The sequence below is a fragment of the Coregonus clupeaformis genome, chromosome 20, assembly GCF_020615455.1.
Source record: "Coregonus clupeaformis isolate EN_2021a chromosome 20, ASM2061545v1, whole genome shotgun sequence".
In the NCBI taxonomy this organism is placed as follows: domain Eukaryota; kingdom Metazoa; phylum Chordata; class Actinopteri; order Salmoniformes; family Salmonidae; genus Coregonus; species Coregonus clupeaformis.
Window position 1 is genome coordinate 7,275,905 of NC_059211.1, and position 17,811 is coordinate 7,293,715.

Consider the following 17,811-nt stretch of genomic DNA (forward strand, 5'->3'; position numbering starts at 1 on the left):
TCACTCCTCGTCAAACCCACCCTAATATTTATCTTCACCCGCCTTTAATCTTTCCCTTTTATGTGTCCGCTCGAAACTAATGCAATGTGTACGAAGCTGAGAGGGAGGGCTACGGTGTAGCTTTAGCCGTCTATCTCTCATCCTGATCAAAATTCAGTAGCCAGCCCTATTTACACGCTGTGACACATTTCGGGTATGGGTTAGGAAAACTTTGACTGGCCGCCTTCAGGCTCTTTTCATTCAAAGCAGCGGGATGCCCTGCTCTTGGATTTGATTTTGGATTTAATGTGCCCTTTTTCCCTGTATCATCTTTGAGATCTAAGTAGGCAGGGACTGTATGAAAATATTGAAATACAAATAAAATATGATCATAGGCCCACAATGCATGCATCACAGCGGCAGAGGTCAATGGAAAATACTTGAAAAATGCAGTCCATATGTCCCTATTATTATTAATGATAATGAATTAATGAATTATGATATTGATATTCTCATCCTATCAACCCATTTAGTAGTAATGCATGCTTAATTGAAGTATTAAAATTTCATTGATATGTTATCGAACTCTGTTCCGAAAGCTCCGCTTTCATTGAGGATACTGCAGTAGACAGTTTTCCTGGCCAGTTTGGAGCCAAAGTAAAGTTTGGTTGACATACTTTGTAGTGTTTTGTCAACCAATCACTAACAGCTGCCCACCAAAACAACCCTAGATGGCCAACGATGAGTCTTCCTGTAAAAACCTGATTATTCCTCATTTTTTTGTCCCTGAGAGGAACGGGGAATGTTTCCAGCGTGGTTTCGTTTGCTCCGAGGTTTATTTGTTCAGTAGAGAAGGTTAATATGCGGAGAGCAACATGAAAAGGCTCTGATGAGTCTGTGTGGATCACCTGTTTTTCTTTAATTCGCTTTCTCTGCCCCCTCTCTTATCTCACTCTTTTGTCTGTTTACTCCGTAGCCAAAGGCATGACTGCATATTAATGTACTAGGACCCCCATTGCAGTCGTCTGAATTTTTAGGGGAGGGAAATAGAAATGAAATATTCAACACAATCCAATTCTGTATTCGGGGCAAGAGCTCTCAAAAACACGTTGACATTTATTACGCAGCCAATCCCTATTGACATTGTCTATATCTGAATTAGCATAAAATAAAAATGTTTTATTGTACAGTACTTCACTGAATACATGGAATGGAGAGTCGGGTGTGGTTGTACATGTTCTTTTGTCCATTTAAGCCACTGAATGATCATTGTGCAGTGAGTGGAGCAGCATACCTCTCCAAACTCTCCATTCGAATTCAATTACCTATATCCACTTGTAGATGTCGCCCCTCGTTCACTTCAGAATGAAATATCATTATGTCCAAGCTAATGTCTGTCCATATTACTCATAGACTTAATTGGAACAGAGCCTCGGGTGTTAAAATTGTGGAGAACGACCCCCGGTAAATGTGGGGGCTAATTCCTGTACCCATATTCCTGTATCCGCCACCCCTTCTGGAGTGGGACGGGGGCACGTGGTAACAGGCGGGGCCACGGAGTGTGGGGGGGCGGGGGGTGCATTTTTTACACTACCTCATCTAGCTACTCTAGTTTAGACTAAAGCAGCTTGCCTAGCAGGGCTGAAGAATTATGTGCTAGCAGGCAGGCACTGACAGCTTTCACTGTACTCTAGACCCCACCCTCCTCTTGTTTCTAATTAGTAGATACTTGTTCAGCTATTGTTGAGCATAAAGCTTAGTGGTGGTGATTGGAGAAAAGCCCTGTGTAGGCCCTGCATTGTTTCCACAAGCGCTGGCAAATTGGAGCTCTGCTAAGCTAAGGCAGCTACTGAGACAGTAGGCAGAGAGGCTTTGTGGGATGTTGCCCCCCTGCATTTTGGCCTTTTCAACACACTGACCCACACATGCTACTGTAGGAAGATAGATGTCTAAATTTACTTGTACTGTGTTTTCATACTTTTTCAATTATTTAAAATTGTGTTTTCAGACAAATTTTCTGGTGATTTGACTCAATCTGTGTTCATCAGTGTCAGAATCATAAAATGTGTGTATGCGTGTGTCCATGTGCATTTCTGCAATTCACCATATCTCAGTGAGACATTCAAATACTACTACTGGTGAACTCTGTAGACCGCTACATCTAATATATAAATAATTTCAAAATGAGGACGAGAGCGGGCGATAAACACAGGAAATACACATGGAATAAAAGCTGGTCTGAGACCCCGGCTCCGAGGGCACTATAAATACCCTTCCCTCTACAGGCCCCTATCATTAGCTTGGTAAGAATAAAATAATTTCTCTGGTAATGGAGCCAAGTGGTGAGAAGCTTCTGCCAAAAGTGTTTAAAGATTTAGTTTCCATAAGTTGGACCTGGTTACAGGAGTCATAAATATTTAGCCTTTAGATATCACTGAATAGAGGAGCCCATTGTGTTGTTCTGCAACTGAGCAGCCGGAGAAGAAAGACACTTGGCCAAGAATCGTTTCACAATTCTCACACCTTTGGATTAGATCTTTAACTGTACTTTTATGTATATTTTTTGGTTCCAGCCCTACCTACCTCAGTCTTAACTCGTTTCACATTCAGACTTTTTGAAGCCAGGTGTCCTGGTTTGGTTATTACTGTAGTAAATGGTAATATGAGCGGGGAAAGCATGGAGTTTTGGGAAGGGTGGCTTTTTACATGTGAATGTCATTTTGGTAGCAAGTGTGTGTGTGTTTTAGCAGTAGCGTCCCTCCCTATTATTGCTGGGCTCGCTCTGGGCACAGAGGGAAACAGATGTGTGGCTCACTGTGGCTAGCTGTCACTGAGGAGGTGGCACAGCAGGGTTAGCGTGTGTCTGTGACACTCCTCCCATAGCCTGGCAAGCCTTTATGCCAGGCACCATTTAATAAACACCCAATCACACCAACCTGTGGCATGTAATGGTAATAAATTACTAATTGACAAACGCAGTCCCTCCCGCTTAAGAGCTGGTTCCAACCAATCATTAGCCAGACTATTAGTGTGTCTATTCTCAGGGCCAAACTGCCATTGGGTTCACAGGAACGATCAGACTTACTCATGCTGCGTGTGTGTGCATGTGTGCATGCGTGCGTCTGTGTGTGTTTACTATATGTGTGGCTTTGTAAATGTGTTTCTGTGTATATGTCAGTTTGTCTGTGTCTGTGCGTGCATGCATGTGTGTATGTCAGTTTGTCTGTATGTGCATGAGTGTGTGAAAATGTATGCACTCACTAACTGTAAGTCGCTCTGGATAAGAGCGTCTGCTAAATGACTAAAATGTAAATGTAAATTGTGTGTGTCTGCCATTTGCCGCTCTGCCCATGAGCTGAGGAATGATTCATACCGGGGTCCATGGAGAGAACCACCTCGGCTCCTGGGCCTTTCCTCCATTGTTCCAGGGAGAGGATGCGTGAGCCACGCTTTTCCTCTAGCTCCCACCAACACAATGGGACCGAATTAAGTCTCCAATTGTGGTTATTGATTCATATGTTTCTATTATGTTTCTATTATTCCTCCCAGCTTCTAGTCGTGTTTTTATCCCCTGATACTTATACCCCCACTATTATTACGCTATTATTCCACCACAGAATAATTGTGTTGTGACAAGACAACTTACTTGTTTATACTACAGTTAAAATGAACCCGACACACGCACATGCACGCACACACAAACACGCACTGTAACATAACAAATAGATTTAGTCCATCGACCTGATAAAACTCAACTGGGCAAAGCCTATGACGCTTTGACATGTGGCGCCAATATTTATTTTAGTCCTTTCACATTTGTTCTGGGACAGCTTGGGCTTCAGGGTTCCTCTCCTCCGAGGTAATGACGATGACAATACCAGACCTGCCGTTAAGTGAGGGGGGACTGTATTAGGGCCTTGTTTCTGGGCCCATACCCAGCTGTGCTGCCCTGGTCCTTATTGGATTAGCAGCTGGAGAGGAGAGGAGAGGAGAGGAGAGGAGAGAAGAGGAGAGGAGAGGAGAGGAGAGGAGAGGAGAGGAGAGGAGAGGAGAGGAGAGGAGAGGAGAGGAGAGGAGAGGAGAGGAGAGGAGAGGAGAGGAGAGGAGAGGAGAGGAGAGGAGAGGAGAGGAGCCTCAGTCTGCCTCTTGACTTTACGACTTGTTTTTGACTTAAATGCTCCATTCAATCAAACAAGTATTGCAGTGTTAATACAGTATTATGTAGACATATTATTTTATGTGGTTGAATTAAATTGTTGAATGGTTTTGTTTTGGGTACTGGAGACTTAAAGATCGCTCCAATTAATTTAGTCAACTGGGCACAGTTTTCTTTTACATTTGGTTGATTTGTCAACTAAAGTCAATTCAACATGATATCAACAAAACATGTCACCATTTCATTGGATTTAGATTAAAAGTTGAGTGAAAAAAAGAAAAAAATCCCTTACGTTGATGACTTTTTGCAAATCCAATCAGTTTTCTACATTGATTCAATGTTATCACATAGATGTATTTATTTTATGACGTGGAAACAACATTGATTCAACCAGTTTTTGCCCAGTGGGTAAAGATGTATACACATAAAATGTAAGCAACAGCAATATTTACTCTAAGCTATGAATGGTCTACCACTACCCTGTCACTATGTGAAAGAAGAGAGATAGAATCGCCAAAAACATTTATCCAATTGAAAAATATATATCAGCAATGGAATTATTTACAGTGCTTACTCTGTGTACTGCCGTTCATACGTCCCTCTATAGTCTACAGGGCATAGATGTGTGTGTGTGTGTGTGTGTGTGCAGTGTGTTTGTGAACATACATTTTTTATAGCGTGTACGTCAGTCAATCTCGCAGGACGACAGTCAGAATCCCGGGGGTTTTATAACGTACCTGAATATTCTCAATTTATAGATTTACCTGAGTGTATAATGTACTGATCTGATGCTTTCCCACAAAGCTGCATAATTTCACCAGCCATAAATATTACATGAATTTACTTTTGTGAAATTGCAGCCTTTTTCTACAACCTCTCCCCAATCGACCCCTCCTCTCTCCTCTCTCCCCTCACACTGCAACCTCTCGGAGCAGTCCAATTTCAAGGTGCAGGCGGGACACACACACACCCTGATTGTGTTTTTTTACACCCCATAACCGGGGGAAATTAATAAGGCGTTTTAGGTGTGATCTGTGAACTCGAGGGGTGAAAGGCAGGATGGAGGTGAAGGGGGGTCGGATTTATATCTACAACCCCTCACCCACATCCCCGCCATCCCACTGCCATCCCCAAGCCATACGTCCCACCCCCCACTCTCCCTCTCGTTGCGCTCTTGTCACTGAGGTCAGCTCTGACAAACTGCGTGCGCGCCACTGGCGTCCCAGCTGGCAGAGATTTGTAACTGTGTCCCTGGTCCATTGCATTTGAATTATTCCACAGGCTAGCCCCCCGTCTCTCTTTCTCTTTCTCTCTCTCTCTCTCTCCCTCTCTCTCTCTATCGCTTTACATTAGTGCCCCAGAGAGAGGGAAAGAGAGAATGAGTGAAAGGGAGAAAAAGAGAGAGAGAGTCAAAAAGAGGGAGAGCGAGAGAGTGATGGAGAAGAAAAAAGGAGGGAGGAGGGGGAAGATGAACAAGGGCCGGGGAGAGGCACACCAAGGGCAGGGGTGCATGGTGAAGGACAAGGGGGGAAACAGGTGGAAGGTTAATGGGCCTGGACCGGATCCACCAGACGCTCAGGCTTGATATATGGGCCCTGGGCCTGGTGCAGGCATAGGTTTTCAAAGATATATTATTTCATTTGAGGAGCAGCATTCTCGGTCCCTGCATTTGTCCACTGATAGATGATATCCCCCCGCCGTGCCCAGCCAGGCAGCCACAATTGGAGATGGCGTGTGAGTTTTTGTAAGGGCCTGCTCCTGTACATATTTTTTTTGCTCTCTCTCTCTCTCTCTCTCTCTCTCTCTCTCTCTCTCTCTCTCTCTCTCTCTCTCTCTCTCTCTCTCTCTCTCTCTCTCGCTCGCTCGCTCGCTCTCTTTCTCTCTCTCTCTCTCTCTCTCTCTCTCTCTCTCTCACTTCCCACTCTCTCTCTCACTAAACTTCACTCTTGCTCACTCACTCTAGTTCCCCCCCCTCTCTGTCCACCCTCCCCACCCTCTCTCTTGTCTCTGTCCCAGGCTGAAGTCTGCTGGCAGCCTGTTTTTTTAAGCTGCTATTTTAGTGGTAACAATATCTGTTTGATCAGGGCAGGATGGAGCGCGAGGAGGGTCACAAAGGCCTATTTTCAGTCATAAATGATTGAACAACGGGCAAAAAAATACTCTCTCTTCCATAAATACTGAAAAAGCACCATATTTTAGCTTTCCGATAATTCCAATATATGCCGAAATTGTTCTTTTTCTATATAGTGTCAGCGCTTAAAGAAAAAAATGCTCCGGATAAAATTATGGATTTTAGACAGAGAGCGTATAGACATCTGCCAAGCAAGGTTCTCAAAATGGAACCATTTAAAGTCTTGAGCTACTACAAGAATCCAGGATATACACACAATTACATCGACATTTGACAGATCACTCACGCCGTTTATTTACTGCTGAACCATGTCTGTGTTTTTTCATGCCTAGTCGCTTTAGAGTCGCTTTAGCCCCATTTGACCATTGACAACCACTATGGAACGCTCTTTCCCCCTGTCTGTCCTGTTTGACCATTACTTCCCAATGTCGGTCCTCCCTCGGTCCCTGGACACCAATAGCCCCGGCCCAGAAGACAAGTCTGGACAAGTCCAGAACGTAGCATCCTAGAGCCCCGGTAGTCCTCTGAGACTCTCCCCGGGACCGGAAGGAAGCGGAGGCACTTGTTAAAAGGAAAGATTTAGGGCCGGCAATCCCTACAGACGGGCGGAGAACGAGACATCGGGGAGAGCTTCGAGGATTCGCTGAGTCTGCTCATCCACTTGTTGCTTTGATGGTGGATAAAAGGCTGTCATGAACTACAAGTTCCTGGAGGAGAGGCTGATAGACTCATCCGCCTCAGACTCTTCTCTTCCGCGCTTGCCGTTTTCCCCCCTCCTCCTTCCTTTCGTTCTCTTCCTCTTCGACTGGCAAAGGAATATGCAAAGGAAGAAGTGGAAAAAAGAATCATCCCCCCACACACACAATTTCAGAAGTGAAACATTGCAGAATTCGCTGATACTCATCTGCCCCGAATCTTCTGCGGTCTCGCTGTTCCCCCCCTCCTCCTTTTCCTCCTCCTCTTCCTCCTTGTACTCTTCAACTGCTTCTTTAGGAAAGGAACAAAAATATAATGTTCCCCCCACTCGCAATTTTTCCAAAGTTTAACATTGCGGATTGGAATTCGCATTTGTGAGCACTTTGGCTTCTCTGTTAGTGTAAGTGAAGAGAGCAGGTCCATGTTAAGTCTTATTTATGGATGATCAGGGTAAGAGCCTTTTTAATGGCAGGTCAGGGTGCTGGTTAAGGTGTGGAGTCTGCGGACGCTCTGCAATGCTGTTAGCGCAGGGGCCCACACTCTGCTCCTGTGCAGTTTCACGACGCCGCCCACGACTAGACGTGCAAAATCAGCGGGCAAGCGAGTGGTGGTGAAATGGGAAAACATAGTGGATACTGGGAGTTGATTTAGCCGGCTAGCCTGCTAACAAATCAACTCAACGGCTCTGACGCTAACGCTAACTCGGGCGGCGTCTCCATCTACAACACCCCTAGATTTTACTTCTCCACCTTTCATTCAGCCGTGACTATTGTTATGAGCCGACATTAAAAACAATAGCGCATACGGAGGGAACACACTTTCCAGAGTGTCATCCATCAAAAGACTTGGCAAGAACATATTGCTCAGTGTTCACAAGAGCTGAGAGAAAACAAGTGGCTTCCAGTAAAGCATTGTTAACTGCAGGTCAACTGGTAATGTGTTGTCACAGGCAATACATATACACACCAAGCGCTAGTATTTACTCCCTGAACACTCAAGAGTTTCCTTTAGGTCAAAGGGGCTAAGGTGTGGCTCTGGCATCATGTTGCCCTGCCCCTGCCATCTCCAAACTAAACTCACTACACAAAGCCATGTGGTCACTTCAAGGGATTTATAGACTTTATAATAACGTTCATGAAAAAGCCCTTATAATTGCTTAAATACATGTTTATAAAATGCTTATGAATAAATTCAATACTCATTTTCAATTGTATTTACACTATTTATAAATAATGTATGAATGCTTAGTCATGAAAGTTATTATGAAGTGTTACTGACGTTTCTATCCCTCACATAGGCCTTGTTTTCCATACACTTGTTTTCCATCTAAAGATACATCTCATGTATCTCAATATGTCCGACATGCGTAACTACAACAGGGCCTTGTCTCTCTCCTACAATCATGATTCAGGCTTTATAAAAGGAAGATTGCAGGTCTCACTCTCCATTGTTAGCCCTTAAGTATCTGCTTGTAATCTGGGGTGCTGGCTGGAGGTTGGCTGGCTGGCTGAGGTCTGCCGCCCTCGTCACACAACCTGTCAACAGTTGTCCTCGACGTCTATTTTTGCTGCTTATTTATGGTTGGCTATTCTGGACACAGTGGACAGAGGGGTCTCGCTGAGAGAGAGAAATAGAGAAAGAGAGAGAAAGAGAGAGAGGGAGAGAGAGAGACCAAAGACAATAGATAAGCAATGGGATGAAAGGATACAGAGAGCGTGCAGGCTTACAACGGGGGGTGGGGTCGGGGGGAACTTATATTTAACCAACGTAGGGGTGATTAGATTTGTACTCTGATGAATGACATGTGGGTTCTGGAGACTTGAGCATTAGTTACGACGGGCGAGAAATTCACGAGGCTCACCATGCACCCTTAAAATCTCTTTAGCATCACGGACCGCTATAGTAGGACAAAACCACCTGTTCGTTATAATGTTTCTTTCTTTCTTTCTTTTTCTTTCTTTCTCTCTCTCTATTTCTCTCTCTATTTCTCTCTCTATTTCTCTCTCTCTCTGTCTCTCTCTCTCTCTCTCCTTAACTCAGCACCTGGCATGGCGCAGAACTAAATTATTCCATACATATTAAATAAATATATAGTCTAATAATAGTTATTATGACTGCGTTCTTTTCGGATTGCGCACTTAAAGGGGGATAAAAGGGCACTTTTCATGATCACTGAAACAATGAAAAATAAAAAACAAATATTCAGAATGTACTCAAGTCCCAGCACTTTTTAACTGCCTCAGAACCTGCCCTTCTAGGGGTGTCGACAGGGGCATTAAATTGAGAGAGGTTGATAGATAGACAGATTGTTTCAGTGGTACACACACGCGCACGCAGGTACACACACACACACACACACACACACCACACAGACACACACAGACAGACATAAGAACTGTAGCGGCCTTCAGTCTCTCAATAGAGTTATGTAAGGGTGATACACACAAACAAACACACTCTCCCTGATACATTCATCACAATGGTCTGTTGATAAAGAAGGCTTTTCACTATCCACAAGAGATACAACCTTTCACAGCCTAGTCATTCAATTTCATCTCACTAATTGTTTGTGTTTAGATCACACATCCATAGATCAATTCGTTTAATTCAGATGTTAATTTCATATCAAAGCCCCAATCAAAGTGGGTTTCTGAGTGGCCCCAGCTGTGAGGTGCCAGAGTCAGACAGTCTGTTAGTACTAATGGGAATGTATGTCTCCTCTTCAGACTGAGAGAAGCATCTGTCTGTGCATTTTAAAACACTCTTGTCTACTCAACGAGGCTGGGGAAGTGTATCTCCTCTGGACTGCATTATAAAGGAGACTAGTCTATACCCATGTACCTGCGTGTGTGTGTGTCATTTCCCACACAAACACTCATATACATACACACACACACACACACACACACACACACACACACACACACACAATATCGACAGCCCTCCTTACCATAAAGTAGCCTATAGCCATAAATCGTAGAATCAAGTCAAACAAGGAATGGAATGAAAATCAAATGAGCCACAGATCACTCAGGGATCGGCTGCTCAGGCTTAATGCAGAGTATTGCCTGCTAGATTGAGCACTGTGGAACAGATCAATACTACCCAGCCCCTTAGTCTTACAGAGCACAAACTCATTTCACATTTGGAAGTCATTATTTTCTCACTGTATTTCAGTTTGGAGGGAGTTTGGTTGGGGGGTGGTGGGGATGAAATCGGAGTGTGTTTGTGGGGGGGGATTAAGGGGTGTGTGTGTGTGTGTGTCTCAGAGAGGGTTACTTTTGGACGCTCCTGCTCCCCTGGCTTCATGTATATTAGGAGTTAATTTGAGTAATTGATTACGCCTCTCTGTTTTTGATAATTAGTTGATAGCTTCTTAGCTTTAAGCCCTCAAGATCCCATGCAGCAAACTCCGAGGCAATTTTATTTAATGTATTATGAACGTATCAACAACAGTGCTCATAGTGGTCTACACCATGCACTTAGCTGACTATTTTAACTCCAGAAATGAAGCAGCTGTACCAACTGTGTTTCTTTCTCATTACCTCATTTTTGTGTGGATGTTGCCTTGTGTTTGCCTGGTCCCAGATCTGTTTGTGCTGTATAGCCGTGGCATACCACTGTGGCATGCCACCAGATCTGGGACCAGGCTACAAACAGTTTGCCTTCTCTAAAATGCATTCCTGCTCAATGCTGAACATTTGATTCTACGTTATCATATCCTGACATGATATCCCAGCAATCAAAGATGTCTAGAATATTTTATTTGGTAGTGCTTTACAATAACTCCACGTAATAAAGCATTTATAATGGATTAGTAAATCGTTTATTTATTATTTAATAATCATTACTCCGATCATAAGATGTTTAATATAGGTCCTTATAAACCATTTACTAATCATTAGCCCTTTGACGCGTACAATCACATATTTGTGATAATTGTTGAGTGGTCCCTGCAGCATACCATCGCAAAATATGTGATTGGAACAGTAGCAACCAGAACATATGATGCAACAAACGTGTCTAAACGGCATTGTTGTCTGAAAAGCATCTAAAAAATGTTTTTTACTGATGGGAAATAAAGGTATTCACAACTTTTTTCCTCAGTTTCACCTTTTATTGTAAAAGATAAATGAGAATTTCAGCATCCAAGCATCACACGGAACACACCCACAGCCAAACTCAGCTGAATTCTTTATGATGTCAGCCATGTTTGTTTATGTTTGACAAGCGAAAGCTCCCTAATCCCAGAATGCCAATCACTATAAGACGCAAATAAACAAAGTCAAAGTCAAAGATGGCTGCGCCCATTGCCCGAAAAATATGAAGTTTGGCCACTTTTTAACAGTGTATACAAGAACCGGAGCACATGACTTGACAAGTCATTTACAGTTTTTGAAAAATCACATGGCAAATAAAATTTCATCACCTCATAGATCTTCACCCCAAATACAAGCATATTGCCTAGCCTAATCGTAGTGTGAAAGCTGAACAGGGTTGCCAGATTTGGTTGAAACGTTTTTAGGGGGGTTTGTGGGATGGTTCATTTAATATGTGGTGGATTTCAAGTCCATGGCGGGTAGAAATGGGGAAGGTATCATGGGGGGATATGATGCAGGAAATATTACTATGATGGGGGATTTATCAATAAATGGGGGGCAAACACAGTAGAAGTTTATAAACTAAATAAAAATTAAACACTGGAAGGGGGGTCTGAGCTGGCAACCATGAGTAACGATAGTTACAATCTAAATCAGTCGATTGAACCATTCCTTCACCTTGTTTTGTCATCTTTGGTCTGACAGACATTTACGTGACCAGAATACATTGTATGATGTCAACAAACATAGCGGCACACATTATTGGCATTTAGCTTAGCATTTACTCATCATAATCAGTACAACCTTCCAAAAGGTATTTTACACACATCATATCAATCTATACAAGAATCGCAATTCATTATTTGTCACCAGTACTTGAAAATGTGAATAAAACACTAAATACATTATGCTCCATACATACATACATTTTAATCTATTTTAGGGCTATCCAGTTGACGCCAGTGTACCCCACTGGTTTAATTTAAGAAGTATGGTGAACCTCAAACTAGTCAACAATAAGTACACCATATAAATATGTCTATTGAAATTCATGACTAGCATCTCTCTGGTCAGTTCCTCTCTTGCCTTATTGATTTTTCATATCTTTCATATGCTTATTCATTGGGGAAAAAGGAATACATAAGTTGGGATACCTGATTTGGTCTGCGAATCCCTGTCTGAAATCTGAGAGGAAGGGTTCGTTACTTTCTTTAGTGACCTTGAAAACAACAAGACACTCTCCCAACAACACACACCAAAGAGATAGTTTGTATTTACCTCTTCTCTGTGTCAGCCAACTGTCCTTGTAGTTCGCTCTTTTAACTGTTTGTATGTAGCTAGTACGGACAACTAGTACGGACAACTGCTGTCCGTCATGTATCCAATTAATTCAGTGTCTGTTTTGGATGTGTGGAATCTTTGACTGAGCCCCATTAAAGATACACTATGCAAGTTTAGTTGCTAATTGTTTACGTAGAATTTGGGCTTGAATGTTGGCAGTATGATTCATATACATATGTATAATATACTATTATGATTTCTTAATTCATTAAACCACACAAACCCTTAGTTTTGGGCCTTAGTTTTATGCTTTTGCCTATTGGTGTGGGGAGGTGCGTCCCTTTCTGATAAAAGTTATGTTTTCCCTCTTTAATGCTAGAATCCTTAGTTGCTACACCCACTTTTGGACTTATACATTAATAATATACAGTGAGGGAAAAAAGTATTTGATCCCCTGCTGATTTTGTACGTTTTCCCACTGACAAAGACATGATCAGTCTATAATTTTAATGGTAGGTTTATTTGAACAGTGAGAGACAGAATAACAACAAAAAAATCCAGAAAAAACGCATGTCAGAAATGTTATCAATTGATTTGCATTTTGATGAGGGAAATAAGTATTTGACCCCTCTGCAAAACCTGATTTAGTACTTTGTGGCAAAACCCTTGTTGGCAATCACAGAGGTCAGACGTTTCTTGTAGTTGGCCACCAGGTTTGCACACATCTCAGGACGGATTTTGTCCCACTCCTCTTTGCAGATCTACTCCAAGTCATTAAGGTTTCGAGCCTGACGTTTGGCAACTCGAACCTTCAGCTCCCTCCACAGATTTTCTATGGGATTAAGGTCTGGAGATTGGCTAGGCCACTCCAGGACCTTAATGTGCTTCTTCTTGAGCCACTTCTTTGATGCCTTGGCCGTGTGTTTTGGGTCATTGTCATGCCGGAATACCCATCCACAACCCATTTTCAATGCCCTGGCTGAGGGAAGGAGGTTCTCACCCAAGATTTGACGGTACATAGCGCCGTCCATCATCCCTTTGATGTGGTGAAGTTGTCCTGTCCCCTTAACAGAAAAACACCCCCAAAGCATAATGTTTCCACCTCCATGTTTGAGGATGGGGATGGTGTTCTTGGGGTCATAGGCAGCATTCCTCCTCCTCCAAACACGGCGAGTTGAGTTGATGCCAAAGAGCTCGATTTTGGTCTTATCTGACCACAACACTTTCACCCAGTTCTCCTCTGAATCATTCAGATGTTCATTGGCAAACTTCAGACGGGCCTGTATATGTGCTTTCTTGAGCAGGGGGACCTTGCGGGCGCTGCAGGATTTCAGTCCTTCACGGCGTAGTGTGTTACCAATTGTTTTCTTGGTGACTATGGTCCCAGCTGCCTTGAGATCATTGACAAGATCCTCCCGTGTAGTTCTGGGCTGATTCCTCACCGTTCTCATGATCATTGCAACTCCACGAGGTGAGATCTTGCATGGAGCTCCAGGCCGAGGGAGTTGACAGTTAATTTTGTGTTTCTTCCATTTGCGAATAATCGCACCAACTGTTGTCACCTTCTCACCAAGCTGCTTGGCGATGGTCTTGTAGCCCATTCCAGCCTTGTGTAGGTCTACAATCTTGTCCCTGACATCCTTGGAGAGCTCTTTGTCCTTGGCCATGGTGGAGAGTTTGGAATCTGATTGATTGATTGCTTCTGTGGACAGGTGTCTTTGATACAGGTAACAAGCTGAGATTAGGAGCACTCCCTTTAAGAGTGTGCTCCTAATCTCAGCTCGTTGCCTGTATAAAAGACACCTGGGAGCCAGAAATCTTTCTGATTGAGAGGGGGTCAAATACTTATTTCCCTCATTAAAATGCAAATCAATTTATAACATTTTTGACATGCGTTTTTCTGGACTTTTTTGTTGTGATTCTGTCTCTCACTGTTCAAATAAACCTACCATTAAAATTATAGACTGATCATTTCTTTGTCAGTGGGCAAATGTACAAAATCAGCAGGGGATGAAATACTTTTTTCCCTCACTTCCCCCATTGATTCTTGAAGAATACAACTTACAAATGCCTCTTGAACTTAGTTCAACTGTCGTACCCCATCAGAACACAAAATATATAGTATGTAAACAATGTCCGCTAACATGGCTAACAATAGCAAAAAATGGCTAACAATAGCTAAAAATGGCAGATATCCCTCCATCAGAGATGCATCTATAATTTCTCCAGCAGATCCGTATCAGTGCTGAGGCGTGATGAGGTGTGGTCCGCACAGGAAGGACCTTATTAGAGCAGGATTAGCGGCACTTTTTTTTCTTTGCCATTGGGCATAGGATAGGAGGGGAGGAAGGGGTTGGGGTGGGAGGCTAATCGAACACAGTGTGTTCTATAGTTCAGGGGTCAGCTTCCTGAGTCTGTTAATGTGGTCACCATGGGAACTTATCAATCTCCATGCCTCAGCAGTATCGATCACAATCCGACGCTCTGTGAGACACACACACATACGCTCCCCCCCCCTTTCCCCGGCCACTCAGAAAGGCAGACGGTCTGCTTTACCCCAAGTAGCCAGTCAGAAGCCTCAGCCACTGCTTCTTTATTCCGTTATCTTAATAATGTATAGGCCTATACATTTATATATATATATATATATATATTTATATATGCATATATTTACACTTAACTTGTTGCCTTGTAAAAAGTCAACTTCAATGTGAAAGTTCTGCGGTTTTCCATGGTACAGAGAAAATGTGTGAAGGCTAGAACAGATAAAACAACATAGTCTGAGGGGGGCTGAGTTATCATTTCTCTGGCCCATTGTGTAGGCTTAGTTTGGACATTGGTATTTCTATTGCTGTTTAGAGACATAATATCTGTATAGGGTTTCTGTGTGGTCAGGTGATAGGCCTGCATACATTGGCTAAGTTACCTGATATAAAATCTAGATCTAAGTGACTTCTAAACAGGTGCAAGAGGGAGGAAAAAGTGCAAGCATGTGTGTTCTACCTACCATACGCCCCCCTCTATTCCACACTGTATTTCTGTAGACTGACCGGTCTGGCACCAAGACTAGAATGGACAGACAGACAAACAGACAGAGAATTGGAAGCAATTGCCAATGACCGAGAATCAATGCTTCAGATACAAACAGACTGTACGGAACAGAACAAATCCTCCATCCTGTGCAATATTACAACCACATCCACTGTATAAAGGGTGGCAGGTAGCCTATCAGTTAGAGCATTGGGCCAGTAACTGAAAGGTTGTTGGTTCGAATACCCAAGCCGACAAGGTGAAAAATCTGTCGATCTGCCCTTGAGCATGTCAACTTCGTCAGATCCAGCACCACATCAACAAATGTGAAAATTGTGCATTTCTATGTTTTATAGTAAAAAAGATTGATGAAGATGAGTGTTTTGTAGTATAAAAATGAAGATACGCGTTTCCAATGACATCATCAACCAATTAGTAGACAATTAGTAGGCAATGCCTACTCATAATTGGTTAAAATCACATGATGCACACCAATGATGTCATTGGTATGTATCTTCCTCAATCTTTTTTTCCACAAAACATAGAAATGCGCCATTTTCAGGTTGATGTTGGGGTGGTGCTGGAGATGATGAATATGTCCCTTTAACCCTAATTTGCTCCAGGGGTGCTGTACTACTATGGATGTACCTGTAAAACAACGCATTTCACTCCACCCATCTTGTGTATGTGAAAATAAAAACATATACACTACATGACCAAAGGTATGTGGACACTTGCTCATTGAACATCTCATTCCAAAATCATGGGCATTAATATGGAGTTGGTCCCCCTTTTGCTGCCATAACAGCCTCCACTCTTCTGTGAAGGCTTTTCACTAGATGTTGTAACATTGCTGTGGGGACTTGCTTCCATTCAGCCACAAGAACATTAGTGAGGTCGGGCACTGATGTTGGGCGATTAGGCCTGGCTCGCAGTCGGCGTTCCAATTCATCCCAAAGGTGTTCGATGGGGTTGAAGTCAGGGCTCTGTGGTGGCTTCTTCCACATCGATCTCGACAAACCATTTCTGTATGGACCTCGCTTTGTGCACGGTGCATTTGTGCATTGTCATGCTGAAACAGGAAAGGGCCATCCCCAAACTGTTGCCACAAAGTTGGAAGCACAGAGTCGTCTAGAATGTCATTGAATGCTGTAGGTGTTAAGATTTCCCTTGACTGGAACTAAGGGGCCTAGCCCGAACCATGAAAAACAGCCCCAGACCATTATTCCTTCTCCACCAAACTTGGTGAAGCGTGATTAATCATTCCAGAGAATGCGTTTCCACTGCTCCAGAGTCCAAAGGCGGCGAGCTTTACACCCCTCCAGCCGACGCTTGGCATTGCGCATGGTGATCATAGACTTGTGTGCGGCTGCTCGGCCATGGAAACCCATTTCATGAAGCTCTCTTGTGCTGACGTTGCTTCCAGAGGCAGTTTGGAACTCAGTATTGAGTGTTGCAATCGAGGACAGACGATTTTTACGCGCTATGCTCTTCAGCACTCAGTGGTCCCATTCTGTAAACTTGTGTGGCCTACCACTTCGCGGCTGAGCCATTGTTGCTCCTAGACATTTCCACTTCACAATAACAGCACTTACAGTTGACCGGAGCAGCTCTAGCAGGGCAGAAATTTGACAAACTGACTTGTTGGAAAGGTGGCATCCTATGACAGTGCCACGTTGAAAGTCACTGAGCTCTTCAGTAAGGCCATTCAAGCCAATGTTTGTGTATGGAGATTGCATGGCTGCGTGCTCGATTTTATACACCTGTCAACAAATCTACTAATTTGAAGGGCTGTCCACATACTTTTGTATATATAGTGTATGTACTGTATATATAAATTCCCTTTCTAGCTGAAAACCAATTCAGTGACATCACACCCACTTCATATATGCAGCCCACATACGGCCCAAGGATTTTCCCAGCATGCTTATCACCACTAGCCACAGCAGGGGAGAGACCGAGGCCCAAACGGAGGCTGTGCCATGATAAACAGACCGGGATATTTCCACAGGATCAGGGATAGGATAAATAGGCCCTGTCTCTCGGGAGAGACTAGCTGGCTGGCTCCCCCTAGGTCACATACTTAGCACATCCCAGGGATTTACTCACTCACTTAGGCTATTTTGCCCGTCCATTATTACCATAGAAATATTACTACTAGAAAGGACATTCCCTATCAAGTCAATGTTCTGCCATTACATTTCTATGATTATTACACCTCTCTATTTTGTGTGTTGTTTTTTTAAATGTTGTTTTAAAGCATTAGTGGTCGTGTGCAATATGAGGTGACATATTACTTACAGATTTTTCTTGTAAATATCAACCACTATCGATTATATTATATTTGGGCATGGCTTTCTCCATGGTTATGAAAAATGCTTTACAAAGAAAACCCTAATCTAAACAACTACAGTCGTGGTCAAAAGTTTTGAGAATGA

At 43.1% G+C, this 17,811-nt stretch overlaps 1 protein-coding gene across 1 annotated transcript in view; it reads left to right on the forward strand.

Annotated features, from left to right (window-relative positions):
- The window catches only part of nr5a2 (nuclear receptor subfamily 5, group A, member 2), a 104,306-nt gene that overhangs the window by 24,116 nt on the left and 62,379 nt on the right, over positions 1 to 17,811 (forward strand). The window lies entirely within an intron of this gene.